The sequence below is a fragment of the Callithrix jacchus genome, chromosome 4 (genome assembly GCF_049354715.1).
Source record: "Callithrix jacchus isolate 240 chromosome 4, calJac240_pri, whole genome shotgun sequence".
NCBI lineage: Eukaryota > Metazoa > Chordata > Mammalia > Primates > Cebidae > Callithrix > Callithrix jacchus.
In genome coordinates this window covers 19,964,764-19,990,256 of record NC_133505.1, presented here as the reverse complement: position 1 = coordinate 19,990,256, position 25,493 = coordinate 19,964,764, and the positions used below count along the sequence as shown (strand labels likewise).

The 25,493-nt window shown below is 43.9% G+C and overlaps 2 pseudogenes; both read left to right on the top strand.

Moving 5' to 3' along the window:
- Window positions 1-4,891: 4,891 nt before the first annotated feature.
- LOC118153204 (U4 spliceosomal RNA) lies at window positions 4,892-5,023 on the top strand (annotated as a pseudogene).
- A 10,582-nt stretch (window positions 5,024-15,605) lies between these two features.
- On the top strand, window positions 15,606-21,703 carry LOC100391786 (N-acetyllactosaminide beta-1,6-N-acetylglucosaminyl-transferase pseudogene; annotated as a pseudogene).
- The last annotated feature ends 3,790 nt before the right edge of the window (window positions 21,704-25,493 follow it).

Below are 25,493 nucleotides of genomic sequence, written 5' to 3'. Positions count from 1 at the left end.
TTTTTATTTTGGGTAGAGATGAGGTCCCACTATGTTTCCCAGGCTGGTCTTGACTCCTGGGCTCAAGTGATCCTCCTGCCTTGGCCTCCCAAAGTACTGGGATTAGAGGCAGAGCCACTGTGGCCAGCCCATGGAGGATATTATAGCCACACCACGCTCTGTGAAAGGACTGGAGGGTGGGGAGGAGGTGCAGATTTGTACTTTAATAACAGCAGCCTAGTGATGCTAAATGATCTGGACCCTGTCAGCTTTTTCAGAGGAACTTAATCGTCCTGAGCCTGAGACTTCTCATTTGCTTAATGAGGATAATTTTACCCGTACTTTATAGCATTGCTGTGAGAATCCAATGAAATAAAGTATTCAATAAACAGTTGCTTTGTTTTGTTTTGTTTTGAGATGGAGTCTCACTCTGTCACCCAGGCTAGAGTGCAATGGTGTGATCTCAGCTCACTACAACCTGCATCTCCTGGGTTCAAGGAATTCTCCTGCCTAAGCCACCCAAGTAGCTGGGACTACAGGTGCCTGCCCCCATGCCTGGCTAATTTTCATATTTTTAGTAGAGATGTGGCTTCACCATGTTGGGCAGGCTTATCTCAAACTCCTGACCTCAGGTGATCCACCTGCCTCGGCCTCCCAAAATGCTGGGATTATAGGCATGAGCCATCATACCCAGCTATGATATTTTAACAGGTGGGCTATAAGATATTTTGTACATGTATCCCAAGCCTAAATTAGAATGCATTACCTCTCTTTGCCTTGTTTTTTATTCTGTATGGCATTTACTACTATCTAGTGTACTATATACTTATTGTTAGTTTATTGTTGGTTTCCCCACTAAAATGTAGGCTCCTTAAAGGCAGTAGAACTGCACATAATAGGGACTAATATATATTTATTGAATTAATTAATGAGGGCCAAGACATCTCATGTATTGGGTATCTACTACGCGCCAAGTCTTTTACCTAGTAAAAGTAGTGCTTTACACACACATTTATATTGTGCCACTTAATACTTATAATAACTCTAAAAGATGACGGCTGGGTATGCTGGCTCATACCTGTAATCCTAGCACTTTGGGAGACTTAGGTGCTAGGATCGCTTGAGGCAAGGAGTTTGAGATCACCAGGGGCAACATAGCAAGACCCCATCTCTACAAAATTAAAAAAAAAAATTCCAGTGTGGTGGTGAACACCTCTACTACCTCTATAGTCTCCCAGGTATGTGGGTGGCTAAGAGGGGAGGATCACTTGAGTCCAGGAAGCTGCAGTGAGCTATGATCACACCACTGCACTCCAGCTGGGATGACAAAACCAGACGCTGTCTCTAAAATCAAAATAAATAAATAAATAAAGATGTCTACTCTCCCCATTTTGGGAAAAAAAAAAAAAATCTCAGAGAAGGCCCAGGCACTGTGACTCATGCCTGCAATCCCAGCAATTTGGGAGGCCTAGGTGGGCAGATCACTTGAGATCAAAAGTTCGAGATCAGCCTAGCTAACATGGTGAGAAACCCCGTCTCTACTAAAAATACAAACTTAGCTGGGCGTGGTGGTACATGCCTGTAATCCCAGCTACTCTGGAGGCTGAGGCAGGAGAATTGTCTGAACCTGGGAGGTAGAGGTTGTGGTGAGCTGAAATCGCACCATTGCACTCCAGCCTGGGCAATAAGAGTGAAACTCCATCTCAAAAAAAAAAAAAAAGAAAGAAACTTAGCTGAAAAAATTAGTTTGGTAAACACTGGGTGAAATAAAGCCAAGCAAGTTTCTTTACTGCGTGACTTCTCAGATCTTTTACTGAACTAGTTTAAATTGTCAACCTTCAAGGTGGGAGAGGTTAGCATTTTTCAGATCACCTTTTTGTGCCAGTAAATCCATAATAAAAGTTGATCAATAACCACTAGACATTTAAACTTCAAATATAAGGCAATAAAACAAAATAAACCTTGGTTTTAGGCACAATTTGAATTAATCAAGCCAGGGTTCCACTTTACAAACATCTGTCTCTGAAGGTTATTAAATGTGGCATTGGCTTGTGTGCTTCAGTGGCCAGGAGGTCAGAAGGCAAGAGAAGGCCAGAAATGACTGCTTCCCTCCCCCAAACCCTTTCCTGGATCTGGAAAGAATATGTAGAAAAAAGGATAGTGGGGGCGGATATAGTGGCTCACGCCTGTAATCCCAACACTTTGGGAGGCCAAGGTGGGCAAATCATGAGGTCAGGAGATCGAGACCAACCTGGTCAACATGGTGAAACCTCATCTCTACTAAAAATACAAAAATAAGCTGAGTGTGGTGGTGCATGCCTGTAATCCCAGCTACTCAGGAGGCTGAGGCAGGAGAATCGCTTGAACCAGGAAGTCAGAGGTTGCAGTGAGCCAAGATCGTGCCACTGCACTCCAGCCTGGGCAACAGAGTGAGACCCTGTCAAAAAAAAAAAAAAAAAAAAAGAAAGAAAGAAGGAGAAAAGAAAAGACAAAAAAGATAGTGTTTTAATTTATTCTTGATTAATCTCTTAATTTCATTAAAGTGAATTAAATTTTTCATAATGCAGAAAAGAACTTCATAAAAATACCAGATGATATATTTTTTCTTTTCATGAACATATACTGTCCAGAAGTCTCTGGGTGTTTCTCTCATAGTCTCCTACCATAGTTTGAAACATGGAGCTGTCTGAGGATGCGATATTTGGTACACTGTGATACTCCTGGAGCAGATGTGCTTTCCACTGTGACATTTCTGGATTTCAGAAATTAGCTCTGCAAATTGACACTGAACAAAATCTTTTCCCCACTTGTAAAAGCAGAGCAAGCTCTGGAAGAGAGTAAAAGTAACAAAAATAATCCATAATGCTCCAACTCAGGGAAAACCACTGTTAACATTCCTGTGTATACATCCCAGATTTCTTATTGTGTATGTGTGAATGTATGAGTGCATATCTGTGTAGCATGAAATGTGTCTGGACCAGGCATCCTGGCTCACACCTGTAATCTCAGCACTTTGGGAGGCGGAGGCAGGCAGATTACCTGAGGTCAGGAGTTCAAGACCAGCCTGGCCAACATGGTGAAATCTTGTCTCTACTAAAAATATAAAAATTAGCCAGATATGGTAGCAGGCGCCTGTAGTCCCAGCCACTAAAGAGGCCGAGGCAGGAGAATGGCTTGAACCCAGGAGGCTGAGTTTGCAGTGACCTGAGATCACACCACTGCACTCCAGCCTGGCTAAACTTTTTTTTTTTTTTTTTGAGACGGAGTTTCGCTCTTGTTACCCAGGCTGGAGTGCAATGGCGCAATCTCGGCTCACTGCAACCTCCGCCTCCTGGGTTCAGGCAATTCTCCTGCCTCAGCCTCCTGAGTAGCTGGGATTACAGGCACGTGCCACCATGCCCAGCTAATTTTTTGTATTTTTAGTAGAGACGGGGTTTTACCATCTTAACCAGGATGGTCTGGATCTCCTGACCTCATGATCCACCCGCCTCGGCCTCCCAAAGTGCTGGGATTACAGGTGTGAGCCACCGCGCCCGGCCCAACTTTTTTTTTTTTTTTTTTTTTTTGAGACTGTCTCGGCCAGGCGCTGTGGCTCACGCCTATAATCACAGCACTTTGGGAGGCCGAGGCGGGTGGATCACGAGGAAAAGAGATCGAGACCATCCTGGTCAACATGGTGAAACCCTGTCTCTACTAAAAATACAAAAATTAGCTGGGCATGGTGGTGCGCGCCTGTAGTCCCGGCTACTCTGGAGGCTGAGGCAGGAGAATTGCTTGAACCCAGAAAGAAGGCAGAGGTTGAGGTGAGCCGAGATCGTGCCATTGCACTCCAGTCTGGGTAACAACAGCGAAACTCCGTCTCAAAAAAAAAAAAGAGGCTCTGTCTCAAAAAAGAAAAAAAAAAAAAAAAAAGTGACTGTCTCTCACCCCTGTATCCCAAGTGCTTAGCACATATCTACCTCAGTCCTTGGTATAGTAAAGGCATATTTTAAGTAGAGCATGAATAAATATTAAAAATTAGGGGCTAGACATGGTGGCCCCACTTGTAATCCCAGCACTTTGGGAGGCTGAAGTGGAAGGACTGCTTGAGCCCAGGAGTTCAAAACCATCCTGGACAAGATGGTGAGACTTTACACACACAAAAAATGGGATCGCAGTGGTCCATTCCAAACCACTTTCAAGTATTCCACTGGAGCTGCCAGACCTCCACCTAGCAACAGTCCGGTGCAGTGACACGTCCCAGAAGTTCCCCTTCTGGTGAGAGGCAAGCTTCCTGACAATACCACGCCAAACGTTCGATTGGCTAAACCTGTTCATAGAGCATTTCACAAGCCTTCCTTTCTTGCGCAAACTAGCTGAGAATAAACGGGCCCCCTATGGGACTTAGACCTAAAGCAAATATTAACATCAAAGAACAAAGGAAAATCCTCACTGCTGGCAGAAATATGAGGGTGCTTCACAATACTATTTCACAGGTCTTTTCTACATGGGCATCAGCCACAGCGGTGATTTGCCAAACATTCATTGAGCAACATGGCAATAATTTTAGAACACTTATCTATTCCTGAGCTATTTCTGTGATAAAATTGTTACTAAAATACAGCCAGGCACAGTGGCTCATACCTGTAATCCCAGCACTTTGAGAGGCCAAGGCAGGCAGATCACCTGAGGTCAGGAGTTTGAGACCAGCCTGAACAACACGGTGAAATCCTGTCTCTACTAAAACTACAAAAATTTGCCTGGCGTGGTGGTAGGCGCCAGTAATAACAATTACTTGGGTTGCTGAGGCAGGAGGATTACTTGAACCCTGGAGGTGGAGGTTACAGTGAGCTGAGATTGCGCCACTACACTCCAGCCTGGGTGATAGAGGGAGACTCTGTCTCAAAAAAAATTGTTAAAAAATATTATTGACAGCTTTGCACAGTATTGTAGCCAATGAGGTTTATCTGAGGTGTGATTATTGCTAATTAAAAACTTCTCCCAATACCCTGCCATGACGATTTGAAATATAGTCATTGGCAATTTTTGACAGTCTCTATGGAGTCTCAATTGAAAAAAAAAATGGACAAAAAGAACACACTATTGTTTACTCTAATAAAACAAACATACCTCCCCTCTTCCAAAAAGGATGTGAGACAGCTTAGACTGTTACAGTACTGTGAAGAGAACTAGTAAAATTTATACCAGATTCTAGTTGTGAAATGTTCAGAACAGGAAAAATCTTAGAATCAGAAGATAAATTAGTAGCTCTCAGGGACTCAGGGAGTTGGGACAGTCATGTAATGGTTAGATGGTTTCTTTTGGGATAATATCGTATATTGTGGAATTAGATGGAGATAATGGTTGCATAATCTTGTGTGAATATACTGAAAACCACTGCACTGTACATTTCAAATGGGAGAATTGTATGGTATATGAATTAAGTCTCAATAAAGTTGTTACAGAAAATTTACATCATACCAATGGCGTGCATGTGTAACAAGTTTATACTTTCAAAGTACCTTCCTTTATTATACGTGTTTAATATCATTATAACCTTATAAAGTACACACAGCAAGTTTATTTAATCTCCCTTGACAGTTGGTAGAACTGAGACTCAAAGAGACTCAGTGATTTTTGCCAACAGCACATATCTAATTAGAGGTAGATTTCAAATAAAAATATTCCTATCTGTCAGGTAATCCCAGCACTTTGGGAGGCTGAGGTGGGCTGATCACCTGAGGTCGGGAGTTCCAGACTAGCCTGACCAACATGGAGAAACCCCATCTCTACTAAAAATACAAAATTAGCCAGGTGTGCTGGTATATGCCTGTAATCCCAGCTACTCGGGAGGCTGAGGCAGGAGAATTGCTGGAACCTGGGAGGCAGAGGTTTCAGTGAGCTGAGATCGCGCCATTGCACTCCAGCCTGGGCAACAAGAGTGAAACTACACCTGAAAAAAAAAAAATCCTATCCAGTGAACCTCTATTGTTCAGTGTCCCATTAATGGTTATACTTAATATCCAGCTACTCAATTTCATACATTTTATATGATGTTATTAAATAATAACAATTTTTTCTTGAGATGGAGTTTTGCTCTTGTTGCCCAGGCTGGAGTGCAATGACACCATCTCGGCTCACTGCAACCTCTGCCTCCTGGGTTCAATCGATTCTCCTGCCTCAGCCTCCCAAGTAGCTGAGACTACAGGCACCTACCACCACGCCTGGCTAATTTTTTGTATTTTTAGTAGAGACAGGATCTCACCATGTTGGCTAGGCTGGTATTGAACTCCTGACCTCAGGTGATCCACCCATCTGAGCCTCCCACAGTACTGGGATTATGGGCGTGAACCACAACTCTTGTTAAGTGCCTGTTATGTGCCAGGTAGCTTCATACACTGTGTTTGTTTGTTTGTTTGTTTTGCTTTTTAGAGATCAGATCTTGCTGTGTTGCCCAGGCTGGAGTACATGGCTCTTCACAGGCTGGATCTTAATGCACTGCAGCCTTCAATCTGGGGCTCCAGGAATCCTCCCACCTTAGCCTCCCAAGTAGCTGATACTACAGGTGCATGTCACCATGCCCTGCTATTACAAGTTATTGTACAAACCTCATAAAGTTTTGTAAGCTGCATTTTACTTCTTTTGGAAGGTAGCTTATTGGTCCACCTTATTGGAAGGTGGACCCATAGGGACATTTAGCAATGCCTGGAGACATTTTTGGTTGTCACAACTGGAGAGAGAAGATGCTACTGGCATCTAGTGGGTAGACGCCAGTATGCTGCTAAACGTCCAACAATGAACAAGACAGCCCCCACCACAGCCAATTATCTGGTTTAAAATATCAATAATGCCAAGGGTAAGAAACCCTGTCTTAAATGATGACACAGTATGTGTGAAAACCCTCTACAAACCCATATTGCTATTTTTACCATTTTACAAGTAGATTTTTCTAGTATAACAGCTATTCCTGGCAATGTTAGCCAGCACTAGGCCCTCAGCTCAAGTTTGTTGGGTAGGCCAGTGGATGCCAAAGATGCTTAGCAAGCATTATGTTAAGTGAAATTAGCCAGTCACAAAAAGAAAAATACTGCATGATTTCTCAAATGCGGGATATTTAAAGTAATCAAACTTGAGCCAGGTGAGGTGGCTCATGCCTGTAATCCCAGCCCTTTGGGAGGCCGAGGCAGGTGGATCACCAGAGGTCAGGAGTTTGAGAGCAGCCTGGCCAATGTGACAAAACCCCATCTCTACTAAAAATACAAAAGTGGGCTGGGCACCTGTAATCCCAGCTCCTAGAGGGTGCTGAGGCAAGAGAATCACTTGAACCCAGGGGTGGGAGGTTGCAGTGAGCCAAGATGGCACCACTGCACTCCAGCCTTGGTGACAAGAGCGAAACTCTGTCTCTAAATAAATAATCAAACTCATAAAAACAAAAAGCAGAATATGGTTGCCAGGAGTTGAGGGGACAGCAAACGGGGAGTTGTTCTTTGATGAGTTTGAAGTTTCAATTATGCAAAGGTGAGAGAGTTCTCGATATCTGTCATACAACAGCATGCAATATAGTTAACCCTATTCTATTGCACACTTGAAGATGGTTTGGATGGTAAATTTTATGGTATGTGTTATTTACATCATTTTAAAAACTGTACAGTGGCTCATGCCTATAATCCCAGCACTTTGGGAGGCCAAGGCAGTTGGATCACTTGAGGTTAGGAGTTTGAGACCAGCCTGGCCAACATGATGAAACCCCATCTCCACTAAAAATACAAAAAATTAGCCAGGTGTGGTGGCACACATCTGTAATCCCAGCTATTTGGGAGGCTGAGACAGGAGAATCACTTGAACCCAGGAGGTGGAGTTTGCAATGAGCCGAGATAGCACGACTGCACTTCAGCCTGGGCAACAGAGCAAGACTGTCTCAAAACACACACACACACACACACACACACAAAATACTGCCGGGCATGGTGGCTCACAGGTGTGGTGGTGGGCACCTATAATCCCAGCTACTTTGGGAGGCCGAGACAAATGCATCACCTGAAGTCAGAAGTTCAAGACCAGCCTGGCCAACATGGTGAGACCCCATCCCTAATAAAAATACAAAAATTAGCCGGGCATGATGGCAGATGCCTATAATCCCAGCTGAGGCATGAGAATTGCTTAAACCTGGGAGGTGGAGGTTGCAGTGAGCCAAGATCACACCGTGGCACTCCAGTCTGGGTGAAGTCACAAGACTCCGTCTCCAAAAAAAAAAGTGTTTTAACAAGTCAACATCAGTGATTAGGGGTAGAATTTGAAGTTGCAGGTTCCCATGGCAGTGTGTATACCTGATTAAACACTACTGTTCCATTCCAGCTAATTTGACAGAAATGCAACAGTATGTTAAATCCAGAAGGAGAGGGGTGGGTGATGGGAGAGAGAAGTGTGAAAAGACCCACAGTGTGTCCTCATCCTGGAGATACCGAGTACATGCTGGAAAACAGGCTGATGTATTGGACTAACCCTTGTATTTGGTATTTGTGAGAAATAATTTATTTGCAGAAGATAAAAGATTTAGAGGACATTTATAAATAAAAATGTTATTGGAATTAGGTGCCCTTCAAAGGAGTATTGAATACACCTATTGGTTTTGGTCACAAACTTTCCAGATCATTTTGTTTTGCTTTGATTAGATTTGCCTAATCCTGATAAGGTTCACACGAATGAATAAATGTTATCGCTCTGAGCTTCAAAGTTCTAATGTTTTACCAGCCTCATTGAAAAGCACAAATATTATCTTTACCATAGATTGGTTTCTCAGGGAAGAAACTACATATAAGAACAAATCTCATGAAGTTAAGATTATCTCACTCCCTATTCAATTTGTCCTTCAGTTGAATAGTGAGTTAGAACTAGAGACATGCTTATAAAATTTTGTTTTCTAGGCCGGGCACAGTGGCTTATGCCTATAATCCCAGCACTTTGGGAAGCTGAGGCAGGCGGATCACGAGGTCAGGAGATTGAGACCATCCTGGCCAATATGGTGAAACCCCGTCTCTACTATAATACAAAAAATTAGCCAGGTGTGGTGGCACGCACCTATAGTACCAGCTACTCAAAAGACTGAGGAAGGGGAATCTCTTGACCCTGGGAGGTGGAGGTTGCAGTGAGCCGAGGTCACGCCACTGCATTCCAGCCTGGAGACAGAGTGAGACTCCATCTCAAAGAAACAAACAAAAATATCGTTTTGTTTGTTTTCTGACATCTTCATTGTAGGACAAACGGAAAGAAACATTTTTGGAAGCAGCTTCTTGTGTCCGACCAGCTGTGGTCTGCCACCACTCCCAGGTCCGGGGCTAGATGGCTCTGTAACTTTCCTTCTCTGGATGGCATTTTCCTTTCCTGTATAAAATGATGTGATGGGTAAGATGACCTCTAAGCCTTTTTCCATGTCTGTCACTGGACTGTCATCTTATGTAGCCATTTAAGTTTTCTTAATTTTTTAAAAAAGGAATTTAAAATTTGATGCTCAGTTAAGTTACATTAAAATAAGTAAAATGGGCGGGGCGCAGTGGCTTACGCCTGTAATCCCAGTACTTTGGGAGGCCAAGGCGGGTGGATCACGAGGTCAAGAGATCCAGATCATCCTGCTCAACATGGTGAAACCCCGTCTCTACTAAAAACACAAAAAATTAGCTGGGCATGGTGGTGCGTGCCTGTAATCCCAACTACTCAGGAGGCTGAGGCAGGAGAATTGCCTGAACCCAGGAGGCGGAGGTTGCAGTGAGCCGAGACTGCGCCATCGCACTCCAGCCTGGGTAACAAGAGTGAAACTCCGTCTCAAAAAAAAAAAAAGTAAAATGAAACTACAGATTGAGTATCCCATATCCAAAATGCTTGCTACCAGAAGTGTTCTAAATTTCAAATCTTTTCAAGTTTGGAATATGTGCATAGATAGAATGAGATGTCGTCTTGGGGATGGGACCCAAGTCTGAATATGAAATTCATTTATATTTCATATACACCTTAGCCTGGAGATAATTTTATACACTATTTAAATAATTTTGTCGAAGAAACAAAGTTTTGACTACTGTTAGACTGCAATCCATCATATGAGGTCAGGTATAGAATTTTCCACTGATGGTGTCACATCAACTCTCAAAAAGTTTTGGATTTTGGAACATTTCAGATATCAGATTTTCAGACTAGGGATGCTGAACCTCTATTTAATTTTGCTTTGAGTGTGCCTGGAACACTGGGGAAATTTTGATTTTTAAGATTCATCTCAGGCCGGGCACAGTGGCTCACACCTGTAATCCCAGCACTTTGGGAGGCTGAGGCAGGTGGATCACCTGAGGTTGTGAGTTCAGGACCAGCCTGACCAATATGGTGAAACCCCATCTCTACTAAAAATACAAAATTAGCCAGGTGTGGTGGCAGGTGCCTGTAATCCCAGCTACTCGGGAGGCTGAGGCAGGAGAGTCACTTGAACCTAGGTGGCAGAGGGTGGAGGTTGCGGTGAGCTGAGATCATGCCATTATACTCTAGCCTGGGCAACAGAGTGAGACTCCGTTTCAAAAAAAAGATTAATCTCTAATTCTGAAAATTATCTGGCCAGGTGCAGTGGCTCACACCTGTAGTCCCAGCATTTTGGAAGGCTGAGGTGGGCAGATCACCTGTGGTCAGGAGTTCGAAACCAGCCTGGTCAACATGGTGAAACCCCATCTCTACTAAAAGTACAAAAATTAGCCAGGCATGGTGGTGGGCACCTATGATCCCAGCTACTCTGGAGTGCTGAGACAGGAGAATTGCTTGAGCCCAGGAGGCAGAGGTTGCAGTGATCTAAGATTGCGCCACTGCACTCCAGCCTGGGAAACAGAGGGAGAGTTGGTCTCAAAAAATAAATAAATAAAAATAATCTAAGTGATGGTACGTCACCCCGGGACATCTTTTCACCTTCATGTCCTCTCCTGGCTGCTTAGCCCACCCTGCCAGCACAGTCCAGAGGGCCCACCCTAGCATCCCACATGCCAGGCCTTGCTTACTTTTCTTCCACCTAATCTAACCTGTCTCTTGTCCCATTTTTCCTGAAACTCTATTGAATGGTATTGGTTACTTACTCACGGTGTAATGAGATATACAGAGGTTATTGCTAGGACATCCTTCTGGACTCAGATCTCATTTAAGCAATTAGCTTCCTTATGAAACCTCTTAAACATCATTGTGATCCCTTGGCTGGCTGATGTGGCTGAGACCTTGGGATAGGCAGGTTTTTCTATGCCCCTCAAATGCCATGTTGAATACTCCTCATGTTTTTGGAAACATGTCCTTTCCTTCGAGCTGCTCCCAGTCAGGTGAGAAATAAAATGTTATGATGGATTGAAAATCCACAGATTTGCAGTCACTCAAAAAAAAGGAAGGGTGGCCGGGCACTGTAGCTCAATCCTATAATCCCAGCACTTTGGGAGGCTGAGGCAGGCGGATCACAAAGTCAGGAGACAGAGACCATCCTGGCCAACATGGTAAAATCCCATCTCTACTAAAAGTACAAAAATTAGCTGGGTGTGGTAGCACCTGCCTATAATTCCAGCTACTTGGGCAGTTGAGGCAGGAGAATCACTTGAACCCAGGAGTAGAGGTTGCAGTGAGCCGAGATCATGCCAATGCACTCTGGCTTGGGCAACAGAGCAAGACTCCATCTTTAAAAAAAAAAAAAAGGAAGGGCATGCCAAGCCACCCCTTAAAGGGCCACTGTGTGGCAGTACTGCATCTTGCCAAAGCTTGGGCCAACCGGTTTCAGGCAAAGAGCAGTGATGTGAGTTTCCAGCTCACTGGCGGTACAGGTAGCCCCTAGATGTGACCGTGCACAGTAAGAATAGCTAACATTTGAGAGTATTCACTACATGTGAATACTGCTCAAAGAGCATTCTACTTATCAACACAACAACTCACAAAACAGCCCTACTGGTATTATCTTTATTTTACAAATAAAGAAATTAGATAGGTAAAGTGACTTCCCCAAGGTCACACAATTAGGAACCAGCAAAGCCAGGTTCTAGACCCAAACAAATCTCCCTTTGAAGCTCATGCTTTGCTACCAAATCTCGTGTCATTCTAGCATTCACCAGGAAATCTTGAAAACAAAGCAAAATGTTGTAAAATAATATCAAGTCCACAATAGATGTCTTGATGTAGTGTGAGCATAATGATATGCAAGGGACATCCGTAGATACAGAGGAGAGGGTCAGCAAGTCTTTTCTGGTAAAGGCCAGATGGAAAAGATTTTAAGCTTCGGTGGCCAGCTGTGGCAACAACTCAACCCTGCCATTGTCATGTGAAAGCAGCCATCCGCCCTATGTAAACAAATGAGCATGGCTGTGGTTCCAATAAAATTGTATTTCTGGACACCAAAATTTGAATTTCATATAATTTTCATGTGTCACAAAATATTTTTCTTCTTTGCATTTTCTCCCAATCCTTTTAAAATATAAAACCATTATAGCTGAGAGATTGTATAAAAACATGCAGCGAGCCAGATTGGAGCCCTCAGCAGGTTTTGCTGATCTCTGGAAATAGAGGAAAGAAGAGTGACTGAACTCAGTTCCGTGAGTGCCAACCAGAGGCAAGGTGTTGAAAATGCAGTGACTAGCAGACAGAAATAGTTCTCCATGGGACGTTATGTTAAGTGAAATAAGCCAGGCACCGAGAAACAAACATTGCAGGCTCTCACTCATGTGGAATCTAAAAAGTTGTTATAGAAGCAGAGAGTAAACAGTGGTTACCAGAGAATGGGAAGGGAAAGGAGCAGGGCGATGAGAGATGGGGCAGCAGGTGCCGAGGACAGTTAGAGAGGAAGGATGCATTCTGGAGTTCTATTGCATAGGAGGAAGGTTACAGTTAATGACAATGCATTGTATATTTCAAAATACCAGGAAGAGCTGTTTTTGAATGTTTCGATAACAAAGAAACAAAAAATGTCTAAAGCGATGGATATGCTAACTACTGTGATTTGATCATTACACAATGTATACATGTATTGACACATCATGCTGCACCCCATAAATATGTGGTGCATATTTGCAAATCATATATGCAAATCATAACATTTAGAAATAAAATATTGGCCGGGCACGGTAGCTCACACCTGTAATCCCAGCACTTTGAGAGGCTTAGGTGGGCAGATAACGAGGTCAGGATTTTGAGACCAACCTGACCAACATGGTGAAACCCTGCCTCTACTAAAAATACAAAAATTAGCTGGGCGTGGTAGTACGCACCTGTAATCCCAGATACTCGGGAGGCTGAGGCAGGAGAATCACTTGAACCTGGGAGGTGGAGGTTGCAGTGAGCCATGATTGTGCCATTGCACTCCAGCCTGGGCAACAAGAGCAAAACTCCATCTCAACATAAATACATACATACATACATAAAACATTTTAAAAAGAAATAGTCCTCCACAGACTAGTGGTAGATCAAACAAACAAGCAATTGTAGGGAGTACAAGGTGTTATTAGGGCAGGTGAAAGGGCTTCTAACCCAGACTTGGAAGGGCAAGGAAGGGTCACCAGGGAAGCAGTGTCACGTAGGGACCTGAAAAGTAGGAACTCAGGCCGGGCGCGGTGGCTCACGCCTATAATCCCAGAACTTTGGGAGGCTGAGGCGGGTGGATCATGAGGTCAAGAGATCAAGACCATCCTGGTCTACGAGGAGAAATCCCGTCTCTACTAAAAATACAAAAATTAGCTGGGCATTGTGGTGCACGCCTGTAGTCCCAGCTACTTGGGAGGCTAAGGCAGGAGAATTGCTTGAATCCAGAAGGCAGAGGTTGCCGTGAGCTGAGATCGTGCCATTGCACTCCAGTCTGGGTAACAACAGCAAAACTCCGTCTCCCAAAAAAAAAAAAAAAAAAAAAAAAAGATGAGTAGGAACTCAAGAAAAGGCAGGGGGAGAGAATATTCCAGGTAGAAGGCCTATCCAGTTAAAATAATTAGGTTTGAGGCCAGGCGCAGTGGCTCATGCCTATAATCCCTTTGGGAAATCAAGGCAGGAGAATCGCTTGAGCCGGTCTCAACATAGTGAGACCCCATCTCTAAAAAAAAAAAAAAAAAAAAAATTTAAGGCCAAGTGCAGTGGCCCACACCTGTAATCTCAGCGCTTTGGGAGGCCAAAAATATAAAATTATTTTTTTATAAAATAAATAAATAAAAATATTTAAATATATATAATATATATTTATATATTTTTAAATATATATTATATATTTTTATATGTTTAAATATATATAAATATAAAAATATATTTATACTACTAAAAATATAAAAATTAGCTGGGCATGGTGGTGGGCACCTGTAATGCCAGCTACTTGGGAGGCTGAGGCAGGAGAATTGCTTGAATCTGGAAGGCACAGGTTGCAATGAGCTGAGATCGTACCATTGCACTCCAGCCTGGGCAGCAAGAGCAAAACTCTGTCTCAAAAAAAAAAAAATACGTGTGTGTGTGTGTGTGTGTGTGTGTGTATAATTGTAATTAGCCAAGCAATGTGGCTCGCACCTCTAGTCTCAGCTACTCAAGAGACTGAGGCAGAAGGATGGTTTGAGTCCAGGGGTTGATGCGGCAGTGAGCCATGATTGTTCCATTGCACTCCAGCCTGAGCACAGAGCCGGACCCCATCTCTAAGAAAAAAGAAGTTAGGTTTGCAAACCCCATGCTACCACTAACTCATTACTGGATATCAGACAAGATAGCATATCTTTGGGCTTAATTTCTTCCTGTGCAAAATGGATATAATGTCAGTGCTTACCTCTCAGGCCATCAGTGAGAAAACGGAGACAAAGTGTGATAGAACAGTCATCACGGTTCATTGACAGTGTTCTCCATATGTAAATTGAATAAGTTGGTGGGAAGAATCTGCCAGATTCCTTCGAATCCTGAAATACTATAAATTCTTGATCCTTAATTTTAGGTAAAGAGACTCCACTATTGAGCAGTTCTGGGTACTGTCCATGTAAATGGCGACCAATCTCAGGACAACTGTGATTGCCTGAAGTTGAAGAAATATAGTGTCCCTTGCATTCAAAGGTGACATCAGTGATGGTGATGGTGGCTCTGTATGGGGAAAAGAGGTGCCTAATGAACATACATTTTACCCTTACTCCATGTGGAAAAAACACCCTGAGCTGGCAGCCATGGCCGATTTGCTAGGGTCTTAATTTGAGGTTGACCTACTCAGAGGTGCCCAACTGTGCCTGGCTTTTGTGAGGTGGTCAGCTGGCCCCACTGATTCAGGTTCACCTGATTTTTTCAATGTAAGAGAAGAGCTACAGTTTTGTGGTTGATCCTCCTCCTTTTAGATAAATGGTCATATTGCTCTTCTTGCTGAAAATAGTTGCTAGAGCAGACTTCTCAAGTGAGACTGACTTCAGCAATGGCATAAAATCAGGTGAGCAATGAACTGAGAAGAGATCATAGGAAAGATGAAGGTGAGGGCATTTGGCTTGGTCCTGGGATTGATGGCCACATTCATAACTCTTTTATTCTTGTATACCAACCATTTAGTCCCACTAAAATACCTTCCACAGGGGACAATCTCAAACTCTTCAGTCCTTGCAGAAGTGTGTGGCATCATTGCAACAGGCAAGAAAATGTTCCCGGATGAAAATATACCAGTGATGCCACTGAGAAATATAACTTGCCAGCAATACTTGATCTGAAAGCACTACATAATGGAACCTCTGTCTAAAGACAAAGCCGAGTTCCCTTTGGCCTAAGTCATGGTCATCCACAAAGACTTGGATACATTTGAAAGGCTCCTCAGGGCCATCTGCACTCCCCAAAACATCTACTGTGTCCGTGTGGATCAGAAGGCCCCAGCTGCTTTCAAAGACACTGTAAGAAAGCTACTGAGCTGCTTTGCAAATGTCTTTGTGGCTTCTAAGATGGAGTCTGTGATCTATGCAGGGATCTCCAGGCTCCAAGCTGACCTGCACTGCCTGAAAGACATGGTGGCCTCTGAGTTTCCCTCGAAGTACGCCATCAACACCTGCAGGCAAATATCCCCCTGAAGACCAACAGGGAGATAGTTCAACATCTGAAGGGACTTAAAGGGAAAAAATATCACACCCGGGGTGCTGCCTCCTCCTTGTATTATCAGAAGGACCAAATATGTGCACTTGGGCAGAGATAACAGTTTGTTTTCCCATTTACTTTGGCTCTGCCTATGTGGCCCTTCAAGGGAATTTGCTAATTTTGTGCTTCAAGACCAGAGGGCCATTGACTTCCTTGAGTGGTCAAAGGATACCTGCTCTCCTGATGAGCATTTCTAGGTGACACTCAATAGGATTCTAGGTATGTGGAACTTGATTTCCAATCTACATAAAGTCTGCAGTGTGTGTGTGTGTGTGTGTGTGTGTGCACGTGCATGTGTGTGTTACATATTGAAAATGGTCTTGATGACATTATATATACCCACCTATGTTTCTAGACGTTGTGAATATCTTTTTTTTTTTTTTTAATTATTTTGAGACAGTTTCACTCTTGTTGCCCAGGCTGGAGTGCAATGGCGTGATCTCAGCTCACTGAAACCTCCGCCTCCTGGGTTCAAGCAATTCTCCTGCCTCAGTCTCCTGAGTAACTGGGATTACAGGCATGCGCCATCACGCCTGGCTAATTTTGTATTTTTAGTAGAGACAGGGTTTCTATATGTTTATCAGGCTGGTCTCAAACTCCTGACGTCAGGTGATCCACCTGCCTCAGCCTCCCAAAGCCCAGGGATTATAGGTGTGAGGGCTCACACCTGGCACATGAATATCCTTTGCATGTCTGTTTCAATGAATTAATGTTAAATAAATTATACTTTTGGCCAGGCACAGTGGCTCATGCTTGTAATCCCAGCACTTTTGGGAGGCCAAGGTAGATGAATCACTTGAGGTCAAGAGTTTGAGACCAGCCTGGCCAACATGGTGAATCCCCATCTTTACAAAGAATACAAATATCAGCCAGGTGTGGTGGCACTGGCCTGTAATTCCAAGACTGAGGCAGGAGGGACACTCGAACTCGGGAAGTGGAGGCTACAGTGAGCCAAGATTGCATCACTGTACTCCAGCCTGGGCAGTACAGCAAGATTCCATCTCAAAAATAAATAAATAAATAAACAAAACAAATTATACTTCTATGTGTCACTAAATATACTGTTAGCTTATAGAACATGCTTATTAAATTTCTGCTGGCATCGTATGTCTTTTTTTTTTTTTTTTTTTTTGAGACGGAGTTTCGCTGTTGTTACCCAGACTGGAGTGCAATGGCATGATCTCGGCTCACCACAACCTCTGCCTTCTGGGTTCAAGCAATTCTCCTGCCTCACCCTCCCGAGTAGCTGGGATTACAGGCACGCACCACCATGCTCAGCTAATTTTTGTATTTTTAGTAGAGAAGGGGTTTCACCTCGTTGACCAGGATGGTCTTGATCTCTTGACCTTGTGATCCACCCGCCTCGGCCTCCCAAACTGCTGGGATTATAGGTGTGAGCCACCGCGCCCAGCCATCTTTTTAAAAATTTTTTGTTGGTACATAGTAGCGGTATATATTTACAGGTTACATGAGATGTTTTGATACAGGCATGCAATGTGTAATAGTCACTTCAAGGTAAATGGCATCTCTATCACGTCAAGCATTTATCCTTTGTGTTACAAACGATCCAATTACACTTTTAGTTGTTTTAAAATGTATAATTGGCCAGGCGCAGTGGCTCACACCTGTAATCCCAGCACTTTGGAAAGCTGAGGTGGGCGGATCACGAGGTCAGGAATTCGAGACCATCCTAGCCAACATGGTGAAACCTCATCTCTACTAAAAACACAAAAATTAGCTGGGCATGGTGATGGGTGCCTGCAGTCCCAGCTACTTGGGAGGCTGAGGTAGGAGAATTGCTTGAACTGGGAGACAGGGGTTGCAGTGATCTGAAATCACTACACTGCATTCCAGCCTGACCAACGGAGCAAGGCTCAGTCACAGAAAAAAAAAAAAGAATTGTTGATTTGCTCTTTCTTCAGTTTATCCTGGCTTTATGATTGCAAACTTTTTTTTTTTTAACCCCATTGGATTTTTTTTTTTTAAGTTCAGGTTTTACTGTGTTCCCCAGGCTGGTCTCGGAATTCCTGGCTCAAATAATCCTCCCGCCTCAGCCTCCCTAGGTGCTGAAACTGCAGGTGCATACTCCATGCCCTGCTTTATCCCCACTGAATTTTATAAGCTGCTTCCAACTGCAAAGTATTTGGCAGAAGAGAGGAACATGGCTAAATGCACGGTAGGACTATCTTGTTCCCTGGGACAGGAAATCAGTTCATTCCTGGAAGGGTATGTAAAGAGCCTGTTTGCCTGGCCTAGGAAAAGCCAGAATTCAGGGAGAGAAAGTGATTTGCTCAAGGTATACAGCTTGCCTTAGAGAGGAGAGAACTTACCTTCTGACTCCAGCCCAGGGCATTTTCTACTAAATTCTGTTGTCCCTCAAGATTTCCCTTCCCCCGTTGGGGGAACATTTGGGTGGAACACATACCTAAATCTGTTAGGGGTTACCCTATGGCAGAGACTGTAAGATTTCCTACCAGTAACTAAATGGAAGGGTGGAACCTTAAACACAACGGGTCTGTGAGGGAATCCAAAACTTCCCCTCTGGAAAAAGCAGCCTCTTCCGGGACAAAATGGAGGGCAGTCTTAGGAAAACACCCAAGAAAAATTATCCTGAGGTCTATCTTGGAGTATCCTCCTGAAAAACCCAGGTACGCCCGGGGCAGTTATCTTTCTGAGCGGTTTCTTCTAACATTCCTAGAGCGGAAAGCAATTAACTCAAAGCCCTCCAGGATTCTGCAGGCTGGGATGAGCTGGTGTCAGGTAGCACCTGGTCTCCAGCAGTTTAAGAAACCCAGGCAGGCTCCCTGCAGACTTGCCTTCTCCAGTCTCAGGGCAGGCCTTTGGGGGCGGAACTGAAGGCAAACAGACCTTCCCACTTTCACATTCCAGCCTTTGTTATTCCACTTAAAACACTTTGGTTAAACTGCGTTTACCTTAAACAGGCTTACTGGGTTCACTGCAGGACGCCTCTGGGCAATCTCATCCTCCTGGGAACCGAGGGAGGTAGGTAGAGGTCACCGTGTTGGGAATCTGGTGGACGGAGGAAACTGGTGGGGAGCTGGTCTTCCCAGGTTACCTCTATTGCATCGCCGACAGCAGTGTAAGGTCCAATAGGCTGGGACTCATGTGGGCTGCGTGGATGTTTTATATTTTCAGAACCTAGCACAGTGCCGGGCATAAAGTAAGCACATGAAAAAATGTTGAGTGAGTCATTTGGTCATGAGATTTCTGTTTCCAAGGGCTTTTTCCAAAGAATGGCACGTTTGTATGTTGTTTCATTATGTGACGAGCTTACTGGGCACTAGGATTTTCCATAGGTCTCGTTAAATCATTAGTATCCTTCTATATCTTAGTTATAACTTTTAACTTTTTAGGAAAGGACAGCTTTCACTTCTGATTTAATGGTTTACCTTGTTTCTCAGTTCCTTTCAGGCAAAGGAAAATGTTTCCAGAATTTGATAAGGTACTTGGCACTGTCTGGCATACAACATTTTTTTTTTTTTTTTTTTTTTGAGACAGAGTCTCACTCTGTCACCCAGGCTAGAGTACAGTGGTGGGATCTCAGCTCACTGCAATCCCCACTTCCTGGATTCAAACAATTTTCCTGCCTCAGCCTCCCAAGTAGCTGGGACTACAGGCATGTACCACCACACCCGGCTACTTTTTCTATTTTTAGTAGAGACCATCCTGTTGGCCGGGCTGGTCTCTAATTTCTCTGACCTCATGTGATCCACCTGCCTCGGCCTCCTAAAGTGCTGGGATTATAGGTATGAGCCACCACACCCAGCCTAAAATGTATTTTATTTAATTAGTTGCTTTTGAAGCATTCCTGTGAGGTATGAACCTCATTTGATAATAGGGAAAATTGAAAATGAAGCTTTGGACTTCATTTTCAGAAAACAAAGTAGACAACTAGTAGAGCTGTATTCCCCTGGGCCGGGCGTGGTGGCTCAAGCCTGTAATCCCAGCACTTTGGGAGGCCGAGGTCAAGAGATCAAGACCATCCTGGTCAACATGGTGAAACCCCCATCTCTACTAAAAATACAAAAAATTAGCTGGGCATGGTGGCGCGTGCCTGTAATCCCAGCTACTCAGGAGGCTGAGGCAGGAGAATTGCCTGAACCCAGGAGGTGGAGGTTGCAGTGAGCCGAGATCGCGCCATTGCACTCCAGCCTGGGTAACAAGAGCAAACCTCCGTCTCAAAAAAAAAAAAGAGTTGTATTACCCTTCTGTGAAAATCGGTCTTCAGATATTAAGGACAGTTCTACTAAGTAAATTCAGGCTTAACTAAATTCAAAGCTACTGTTCTGTTTTCCTTATTTTCAAATGTGAGCCTTCGAGAGCCCTCGCTTGTAAAGAAAGTCTTTCCACACCTGGTGGCAGATTGGCCCAGTAGAGACTAGCCATAAGACAGGGAGACTGTAATCCCAGGACCTCGGAACCCAACTGCATAAAGGATCTGTTTCTTTGCACTCTGTCCTGATTAAACGGCATATTGCAATTATTGGAAGAAGGGAGGCTGCATGCTTTCATATAATTATTCTTAGTGATCAGAAGCTTGAGGTCTCACTTGTGGAAGTATTCCACCTACAGCACTGATTTTTAGTGCCTGTAACTTCAAAATCCTATCAAGGACTTTCTGAGCGATAGAGGGCGGGAAGGAAAGAGCGAAACTCCAGAAAGGTGAAAACGACAAAGCCTGGGGCACTGAGATTGGACTGCTGTTCTAGCTTCTCATAATATCCAACCTACAGAATACACTCAAAACTCAGCTGTGGGATAGCTTTCTGCAACAGAAAAATCAAACTGCTAAAACCAATGAAGTTCTTAGGCTCAGGCTTCTCACCTAGCCTCTGGCTTGGAAAACCTGGGGTGGTCAGATATCTTTTCATGTGCAAACGCAGGTGGAATGTGCCTTTAAGGCCTGGACTCTGCCTAGTAACTGAACTGCTATTTAACTTTCCTAAGCCTTCCATTACCTCAAATTTATTTAACTGGCTGAGCTTGAAAAGACCAGGCTTCAGCCAGGCGCGGTGTGGCTCATGCCTGTAATCCTAGCACTTTGGGAGGTTGAGGCAGGCGGATCACCTGAGGTCAGGAGTTCGAAACCAGCCTGGCCAACATGGTGAAACCCTGTCTCTCCTAAAAAAAATACACACACACACACAAATTAGCCAGGCACAGTGGTGGATATCTGTAATCCCAGCTACTCAAGAGGCTGAGGTAGGGGAATGGCTTGAACCTGGGAGGCAGAGGTTGCAGTGAGCTGAGATTGTGCCATTGCACTCAAGCCTGGGCGACAGAGTGAGACTCCATCTCAAAATAAAAATTAAAAAAATAACAATACAAATATAAAAATTAGCCAGGCGTAGTGGTGCGTGCTTCTAATCCCAGTTACTCATGAGGCTGAGGCAAGACGATTGCTTAAACCTGGGAGGTTTCAGTGGGCCGAGATGGCACCATTCATTACACTCCAGACTGGGCAACAGGAGTGAAACTCCATCTCAAAAAAAACAAAACAGACCAGCTTTCTCTTGCATTTCCCTATTACCTTTTTTTCCAGGTATATTTTTGTTAAACCATCACAGCCCACTTTATTCCCCTCATAGCCTCTTCCCCACAGCTTTCCATCCAGGTCTAGAATTAGCTCTGACTTCTCTACCAGCCCTGAGCTGAGCATGTTGGGTGCCTTACCTCCAGAATCCTCCCAGCATGGCCCGCAGATTGCTGTTGTCTTGACTTTAGACTTGAAAACCCAGGACTGATGTGGTCTGACTAGGAAGGAAGCCACAGCTGGGAGTTGGAGGCTCTGAGTAACTGCAGAGTCCGTCAGCCTGTGAGATCTGAGGGTGTTGTTTTCTCAAATTCACTCCAAGAGGAAGCTGTGATTATAAATCAAATGACTTATTCAAGAGCTCCAAGCCTGTCATGAGTGGCCTTGGTCCATGGAGACTTTCTGACACAGAATCCAGGGTTTTGGTTTTTTTTTTGAGACTGAGTCTTGCTCTGTTGCCCGGGCTGGAGTGCAGTGGCATGATCTCAGCTCACTGCAACCTCCGCCTCCCAGGTTCAAGCAATTATTGCATCTCCACCTCTTGAGTAGCTGGAATTACAGGCTGCCCAGCTGATTTTTGTGTTTTTCATAGAGACGGGGTTTCACCATGTTGGCCAGGCTGATCTCAAACTCCTGACCTCAGGTGATCCACCCTCCTCAGCCTCCCAAAGTGTTGGGATTACAAGCTGACCCACCGAACCTGGCCTCCAGGGCTCTTTTTAATTGTACTATTTAGGGCCTGTTGCTCGAAGCCTGTGGTTATAACCCATGCTTAAAAAGGAATAGTGATGAGGATAAAATGGCACTGAACTTGTCAATAGAAAACACATAAATGAGAAAGGGGAGGCAGAGAGGAGGACAGGAAAACAGTTGTCTTTTTGAAAAAGGACAAAATGATACAAAAATTAGCTGGGCATGGTGGCGCATGCCTGTAATTCCAGCTACTTGGAAGGCTGAGGCAGGAGAATCACTTGAACCCAGGAGGTGAAGATTGCAGTGAGCCCAGATCGCTCCATTGCACTCCACTTGGGCAACAAAAGCAAAACTCTGTCTCAAAAAAAAAAAAAAAAGAAAAGAAAAGAAAAATGACAAAGTGTTTTGCCCTTTGGATTAAAAATCAGTTTAATATAAGCTGTTCTTCCTCTGAGGCCGCATCAGGCTTTCAAAGATGCTGAGAAGGTTTCCATTGGCCCCCTGGTTTCTAATTTGGGCACACAGGTGATGTCATGGTAAAATGAATATGTGAAAAGCGCTTTGGGCGTCATATGGCCCATGAATAATTAAGGTGAGAATGACGGGATTCTTGACTGTAGAAAGGAACCCCGTTTCTTCCACTTCTCTTTCTACAATCAGTTATTGAGACTATACTCTAAGTGCAGTATCTTAGTGCAATAAAAATGAGTTTATGTCCTGGAGTGAGAATTTATAAGAGTATGTGTTATGGAGAAATAAGCGATTAGAGATTGAACATAATCTACGTGTGGTCAGTTACCGAGCAACCAAATTAGAAGGCTTCGCTGGTTCCCAGTTTGTTCAGAACTCTTTATTTATCCCACCTGATCAGTGCCTCCAACTTAGAATTGGAGGGTATTAATTTTGATCTAAAGTTCAAGCTGGGATAGACAATCTCTATTCTTTTTGGTCACTTTCTGATTACTATCTTCTCCCATTATGTCACACAAATGCAAGCCCCTAGAGCCCAGAATTGAGGAGAGCGATTAGTGGTAGATTGCACAAGGGCATCAGGAAAGCCGGAGGGTCAAGGAGACCAGCATGTCCCATGTGCCTACCAAGAGAAAACACATCAGCTGGCACTGGGTTGAAGTAAAAGGAAATAGGTTCAGGCTGGGTGTGGTGGCTCACGCCTGTAATCCGAGCACTTTGGAGGCCAAGGTGGGTGGATCACCTGAGGTCAGGAGTTCAAGACCAGTCTGACCAACATGGTGAAGCCCCGTTTTTTGGTTTTTTTTTTTTTTTTTTTTTGAGACGGAGTTTCACTCTTGTTACCCAGGCTGGAGTGCAATGGTGCGATCTTGGCTCACTGCAGCCTCCGCCTCCTGGGTTCAAGCAATTCTCCTGCCTCAGCCTCCCGAGTAGCTGGGATTACAGGCGCACGCCACTATGCCCAGCCAATTTTTTTTTTTGTACTTTTAGTAGAGACAGGGTTTCACCATGTTGACCAGAATGGTCTCGATCTCTTGACCTCGTGATCCACCCGCCTCGGCCTCCCAAAGTGCTGGGATTATAGGCATGAGCCACCGCGCCCGGCCTGAAGCCCCGTTTTTAAAAGAAAAAATAAAGAAAAGGAAATAGGTTCATATTAATTCTGTTTTGTTTTTTTTTTGAGATGGAGTCTTGCTCTTGTTACCCAGGCTGGAGTGCAATGATGCCATCTAGACTCACTGAAACCTCCACCTCTCAGGTTCAAGCGATTCTCCTGCCTCACCTTCCCAAGTATCTGGGATTACAGACATGCACCACCACGCCCAGCTAATTTTGTATTTTTAGTAGAGATGGGGTTTCTCCATGTTGGTCAGGCTGGTCTGAAACTCCTGACATCAGGTGATCCACCCACCTCAGCCTCCCAAAGAGCTGGGATTACAGGCACAAACCACCATGCCCGGCTCATGTTAATTCTTATTTAAATGTCTAGGATTGTCAACAATACTATTTTACATGATGGTAAATGCTCCAGAGCTCAAAATCAAGGGACTCTCATGCATTTCAGGTAAGGATAAGTAAAGATGCCTGAACTTTGCTTGTACCTTCAGCAGAGCACAAAATGCAAGTGTTCATTTCCCTGCAACTAAATCCAGTGAGCTGGAAATTCAAAGAGCAAGCAAATGATTCAAGATGCTTTTATCTGCAGTGTCTGGAGGGATAGAACTAGGCCAAGAATGAGGTGGCAGTCAAGGAAAGAAAGATCTGATGTAATTGTCTAGGTAAATTAGGAGAAAATATGGTAAAAATAACTAGTTTAGATAAGCATAGTTCAGCACTGGCATTTTCATTTAATCATTCCTGTAGTCAATTTCATTTGATATGGATAGAGTCTAAAGAGACATTAAAAGTTAACTAAAAAACTAGAGAAATTTTAGTCATTTCAGATAAAAATTGATTTTGTATGCCTACTGTATTGAAGAAGTGATTTGTTCAAAAGAATTCTGGATAGACGCATGAAAGATAGTTAAGAAAATATTGATTCAATTCTATTTTGGGGCCTCTGTGGGCATGAATGGGTGTACCTGAGTCATGCTGTAGAATCTGATTCCAGAAGCAACTGAAAACTGACTCACTGGGTGCTAGAGAATTTTTCCTGAGTCCTTTCTCATCGTCATTTCCTGTGTTCCTGATGCCGTGAAACAGAGTTGGCCGCCATCTCAATGCATGCACTTTTAGCTGGGGTGGCGGAAAAACCAACAAGAATAACTCCAATCTTATGTTCTAAACTAATGATTGTGAAGGTAATGCCTGAGACACACCAAGAAGCACTAGGGAAAATGTTATGGTGTGATATTAAGTGCAAAATGCAGGATGGAAGCTTGCATCTCCCTGCCTGCTTCTGTTTTTTGTTTTTTTTTTTAATTAGAGATGGGGCCTTGCTGTGTTGCCTAGCTGGTCTCGAACTCCTGGCCTCAAGAGCCCCTCCTGCCTTGGTCTTCCAAAAGTGCTGAGATTACAGGCATGAGCCACTGCACCCAATCTCACCTGTGTTCTTGATCAAGTAAAAATGTGTACATCCTATGGGCATGAGGTGGAAACACTATATCAGTACAGGATGTAGAAACACTGTATCAATTATCTGTAATATCATGTTGTCTTTGAGATTAAGAAAATGAGCTGGGTGCGGTGACTTACAGCTGTCATCCTAAACTTT